Below are 6,272 nucleotides of genomic sequence, written 5' to 3' on the forward strand. Positions count from 1 at the left end.
CTGGATGGATTTTAAAAGGTAAGTGAAAAAACAGCTCTAAGGGCCTTTTAATCATCAAAGCAATGGGGAGAAATCAAAAAGAAAATATCAAACACTTTGACTATGCATTAGTCAACAAAAGGGGTACTGATGCAAAGTACAAGAAATCTGTTGGCATTGACAAAGGGGGCTTATTTTGGGTAGAAGCTTACAGTCGCAAGACCATAAAGTGTAAGTTACTTTCCTCACCAAAGTCTGTTACCACATGTTGGAGCAATATGGCTGCTGGTCTCTGTAAGGATTCAGCCTTCTTCTTCAGACTCCATGGTCCCAGGTTCTTCTGGTCTCAGCTGTAGGCTGGCATAAGGCTTGTCTCTCTGTCTGGGGCTTGTTTCTTTATTGGCTTGGCTGCTCTGGTGTCTCCACAAGGTCAGCTGTAGACCATCAGGTTCTCTCTCTTTCCAGGCCTCTGCCATGTCTATAGAGCCATCTCTGTTCCTCTGTGTTCTTCTCCTGTGTGTTTATTTCCCTGGGATCCAGCATCAAAACTCCAACTACTTCCTTTGCCATGTCTTTTTCTTAGTGAGTCCCTGCCCACCAAGGGGGTGAAGACTCAATGTCCTACTGACATGGGCCATTTCAACCCTTGATCATAATTTAATAAAGTAAAAGTGAAACCTCTGAAGTTAATACAAACTATTATGCCCATAGGAAGAGACCAGTTTACAAACATAATCCAATATCTATGTTTGGAATTCATAAACAGTATCAAATGGCTACACTACATAAAAACTAAAGATATTTGAATTAAATCAAATAAAATCCAACATTTTAAGAAACGTAATGCACCGTGGAGAGATCACATTATCTTTAACATACATAACATAGGATGTTGATTGGCTGAGAGTCACCTCTTGCTGGCAGTGTTATGTCCTCTTGAAGGAAACTTTGTAGGTAAACCCCCAGATCAGAAGGCCCTTCAGGAACCCAAGGAAACCCAAGCATCCCACCCACTCTTCTGGGATGATACAAGGTCAATTCTCCAAAGGAGAAACTTGGTCTCCTGTCAGGGAAAGTTCTGGAATCCAGACCCTCCCCTCTGAGGTTCAGAGTTACTGCCCAGCCCACTTGAGGCCAGCTGGAAAGAAAAAAAGATAACATGGTCCCCATCACTCACATCACCTCCATATGCCTAGTAAATTAAGGACTTAGAATGAAGCTGGGCTCCTGGTCATTCTGTGGCTTAAGTCCTTCCTGGCCAGCCCACCAGAGGAACACATGTGTGGCTGGAGAAGAGCCACAGGGTCCAACACATAGACCAGGCCTCCAGACACGTGGTGGAGAGGTGGGAGGCACCTTCCTCTCTCACACCTGAAAGCCTGGTGCCAAAGGGGACAGGGCAGCACGTCAGCCAGCAGAGGGCAGTGCTAACAGCAGGGGAACAAGGAAACAGAAGATCCTCCTGGAAAAGGATGGGCTTGTGCTTCCTCTGACCCTTCTGAGCTGAATTAACCCCTAGGGTTCTTATTCTGAGAGAAAGATCCTAAAGGGGAAGGATGGACTCAAGAACAGAACATGCAATCACCCTGCACTGAATGTAAGAGCTAATGGCACTTTATTTTGTTCCCTAAGCTGGAGAAAACCAGCATAATAGAGTATGATATGCAACATTATTGAAAAATGCCCATTTCTTTTCCTAATGAGGTCTAAAACTCTCTTTAAAGTAAGAATGATGAGTAAGCAGCAATGCCTGTCCCCCAAGCCCTGGATTAGTTACCAGGAGCCTATCATAGCTCAGAATAACTTTCCTTAGCAATGCTGGTGGATGTTATCACAATCTTAGACAGCTCTTCCTCATGGGGATTTCGCATATTCAGAACTTTTGCAGAACAAAATGAAATTTTCTATCACAGAAAAATAAAGAAAAAAATATTCATCACCAGCCAGCCTCAGTTAGTAACATGACTATCCATTTCCAAAAACTAATCAAACTGAAAAATCTGCTTTTCCTTGATTTGTTTCACCAATTTTTCTTCTTTCCTCTTTTTTTCTTTCACTATTTTATGGATTGAAGCAGAATGTCATTAATAAAACTGACTCAGATTTACATGCTACCACAAAATGGAGCTTCTGGGTTTATTGGTATTTCATTATTACCATTTCTCAAAGGAGTTCTTGTTTCACACAGGATGTTGCTTTTAAAACACAAAGCAAAAAGAACGCCACTTACTTTTCTCTCTTGATGTCCATTTGGCCCTTTGTGTTTTGAGTATTATTGAAATTCAGTGTTTCCTGATACTGGTTTGGCCCTTGCTGTCTACCATCACTTTTCCCTCAGAAAATAGCTGAGGTGTGAACAAAGTGCAGGGTGACACAGAAGGAGGGTTGCTGAGGTTGTTGGTGCTGGGGGTAGGAAACAGACATGACAGTGGAGGAGACCTTGCTACTGCAGGTAGAGCTGCTGGCTGAGAAAGGGTACTTGGTAGGAGAAGCAAGGGCTTTCCAACAGTGGGAAATGGAGCCAGAGACACAACCCTGGAGGGCACTTCAGGATCAGCTGAGTGGTACATGGCACCAATAGCCAATTCTCCTCCACTCCTGGTCACCCACAGGAGTAACCGTCCCTGCTCCTCTGCTAGGTGCTTGCATGTGATCAAGGAGCCATGTGTGACTCTTCAGGCAGAAGCATGTAAGCACCCATGGCCAGGAGCTCCAGAGACTTCACACTGAAAGGACAACAGCCTGATTGGTGGCCCTCCCTCCACCTGGGTTCCTGAGACTGGACTGAGCAGAGCCTCCCTGCCACACACACAAACACACACACACACACACACACACACACACACACACACACACCTTGGCATGGGAAGTCTATCTTTACTTTTATCCACTGTCTCAGTTTGCCAGGGCTCGTCTGACAATGCCCCAGAACTGCTTATTTAAGCCCCCAGGTTGACGGTTCTATCATGTGCCTCTCTGACAGTGATCAGATCAGGAAGGAAAGGCTTGGCCCTGTGGACCCAGTCCTTAGCAAAAGGGCACTGACCATCACTAGCCAAAGCCAATTAGTCTATGGGGTGCAGCAGTGCTCCAAAATGTATTCACCAAATACAATGAATGTGCCACACTAATGAAAGAGGTTGTGGATGTGGGAGGAGTGGAGTGAGGCGGTTGGGGGTATATGGGAACCTCTTATATTTTTTGAATGTAACATTTTTGTGATCTATGTATCTTCAAAAAATACAACTAAAAAATTGATAGGGGTGGGGGTGGGGAGTGGGGTATATGGGAACCTCTTATGTTTTCTAATGTAACATTTTGTGTGATCTATTAACTTTGAAAAAAGATAATTAAAAAATAAAAAAATAAAAAGAAACCAGTAATTAGAGCTCCACCGACCCAGGGCTTACTGTGAGCCACTATATGCACACTAAGCACATTCATTCTCTTAAGTGGTCCATGAGGTCAGTTCTGTTTGATCTGTGTTAGAATGGCAAAGTGAGACAGAGAGGCTGTGACTTGTGATGGCTCCACAGCTAGTCACCACAGAGCTGATACTTCCACCAAGGACTCCTCTGCCGGGGCTGCCAACCAACACACTGACTACTGTTAACTGTGCTCCAAGGAAATTGATTTAGGAAGAATTTGATCAGCTTTAGTACAGAGTTTGATCAGCTGTATTACAGAATTCACCCTCTTTATGACCAATGATCCCAAGGTCAGAGAAACTGCTCCTGGAGCCCTGGAGCTGATCAGATACCAGTGCCCATAATCCCAATACCATGGTGTGAACATTGGTTCAAATAGACTTTGAAATGCCTTTTGCTGTTCTTGTTGCTTTTAAGGCTCTTTTCTTTAGATTTTAATTAATATTTATTTCAGTTGCATAATTTCCTTTTGGCATGAACAAAGCCCCAGGACTTGAATTTGCCTGTAACCTCAGCTAACCAAAACTGCCCTGAAATGCTTTAAACACATAAAATCCCATTTGAATGCATGCGTTCTAAAGACAGTTACCAGACATTGTATGTCCTCCCATGGCCCACTGGGTGGACTGTGGGAGAGTGTGGGCTATAATGGGGACCATTGACCATGAGGTGCAGCGGTGCTCAGAGATGTATTCACCAAATGCAATGAATGTCTCATGATGATGGAGGAGATTGTTGCTATGGGGGGAGGAGAGGGGTGAGGGGAATAGGGGGTATATGGGGACCTCATATTTTTTGAATGTAATATTAAAAAAATAAAGACAAAAAAAATAAAGACAAAAAAAATAAATAAATAAAGACATTTCCCATTTTCCAGGAGGCAATAAGGCATTCAAGCAGCAGTCAGCGACTTTCTTTCTGGAGGGCCAGGGGGGAACTCTTCTGGCCCTGTGGGCTCTGTCGTTATCACTCAACCCCAACATCCTGCACAGGAACGTTAGAGAAATGAATGGGTGTGGGTGTGTTCTAATAAAACTTTATCAAAACAGGCAGGCGGCCAGATTTGGCCTGCAGGCCTTAGTTTGCCAACCCTGTCATATAGAAAAGTGTGCTTATGGCTCATTCCTGATGTCCCACCAAGAGATAGAGCCCTGGTCACTTCTTACCTCGGGGCCCCTCTCTGGCCCTTGTTCAGTTAGCCCTGGAAGGCGGGGCCATATATCAGACTGCCAAATTCTGGAAGGAGACACTGAGTCTTCAGGCACACTCTGCCCTTCTCCCTCTTGGGCCTGGCCTGCAGGGGGCAGGGGCTCTGCTCTGCATTTCTACCACATTTAAGCTTCAGAATCCACAAGCCCCACTGTGCAGTCCTCAGCAGTACCTTCCATCAGTGACACCCCATCGAGGAGCAGGCTACAGTCCACCTTATGGAAAGGGACTCCTCAAAGGTACAAACAAAACGGTGTAGTGTGAACTGTCTTTGTTATTCTGAAAATCCAGATGAATTTTATATTCTCTAGATAAAGAAGATTTGAACAACTTCATACACCAAGAGTCTTGGCTTTTTGACTATTATCTCATGATGGCCATCAACTCACTGGCAGTATCATAGGCACCGTAGACTCAAAATGTAAACTCCAATTAGTAGTGAAACTATTTACAGTTGTTCAAAAGCTATTGCTCACAGGAAGAAAACAGATGAGGTGTGTGTTTACAGAAGGTCAGGAACCCTTCCGTTCCACCCCCCTCCTGTTTTAATGGCCAGCAGAGACAGGTACCTTGTCAGACGGCCCCAGAAGTCACCTTCCTCCATCCAGTTCTTCCACACGCTAGAAGCCAGGCAGAGGGGTACCTCAGATTCAAGAGACATCCCGGGGGGCAGGCTGAGGGCCATGGTTGCTTCAACTGGAAACTACGCTTCTGTGTGTGAAGTGAAGCTCATGAGACTCAAGGGGCCTCCCATCAGTACTCGAGAGAGAGTTGACCTGAACTGGGGACTCACCTGGGCACCACTGATTGTGGGTAGCTAGGAGAAGAGGAGGAGGCATTTTGTGGGATTATTTTATACACCATTAACTTCCTTTCCAATGGAATCTGTGTTCCACGTTATGGGTTGAGCTGTGTACCCCAAAAAGATACCTTGAAGTCCTAATCCTGGGTACCTGGGAACACGAACTTTTTGCAAAAGCGTTATTGCAAGCAGAATCATTTAAATTGAATGAGGCTGACTGCAGTGGGTGGACCCTTAGTCCAGGATGGCTGGTGTCTTTAGAGGGGGGGTGGACACAGACAAAAGTGGGGGGCGGGAGCACCATGGGAAAAGAGACATAGGGTGACTGAGGAGGCACTGAAAACCGAAGGCTTGCTGGCCAAGGGACAGGCGCCCCAGCGGCCAGGACTGACACAACAGCACGGCCCACGCACTTGCGGCTTAAGCCTGCCGGGCTGAGAGAGCCGTTTCTGGTGTTTTTAGCCACCCAGTTCATGGCACTTGTGACAGCAGCCTGAGAAAAGTGAGGTGTCCCTCTTCTGGCAGTCCCATCCCTCCAGGAGTCCTGAGGGATAGCCCAGGTGCCCAGCTGTCTGCAAGGCTGAGGGTCCCCAATCAAGGCTTTTATCTAATCAGATGCCCTGAGGAACACCCTGGGGACGGACAGAAACAATGTTGAAAAGAAAGGAATGGGTGACCTGGACAATTCTGAACACCCTTCTCTTCCTTCCTTCCGCCCTCTCTTGGGGGCTTCGGCTGCTTAGACCCCCGAGGTCTTCCCACCACGCACACCTTCCCAGAGGGGCCAGACGGTGCAGACCTATTCCTGGTTCTCCTTGTCGGTGGGAAGGCAGCCCGAGGGTTCCAGTGGCCCA

The 6,272-nt window shown here is 46.2% G+C and overlaps 1 long non-coding RNA gene across 1 annotated transcript; it reads right to left on the minus strand.

Annotated features, from left to right (window-relative positions):
- Nucleotides 1-4,253: 4,253 nt before the first annotated feature.
- Nucleotides 4,254-5,396, minus strand: LOC131275224 (uncharacterized). The gene is made up of 2 exons (XR_009182633.1): nucleotides 5,186-5,396; nucleotides 4,254-4,391 (listed from the first exon to the last, which is right to left on the minus strand). It is a non-coding gene; the product is annotated as an uncharacterized lncRNA (long non-coding RNA).
- Between the last annotated feature and the right edge of the window lie 876 nt (nucleotides 5,397-6,272).

This window comes from Dasypus novemcinctus, chromosome 22, assembly GCF_030445035.2.
Source record: "Dasypus novemcinctus isolate mDasNov1 chromosome 22, mDasNov1.1.hap2, whole genome shotgun sequence".
NCBI lineage: Eukaryota > Metazoa > Chordata > Mammalia > Cingulata > Dasypodidae > Dasypus > Dasypus novemcinctus.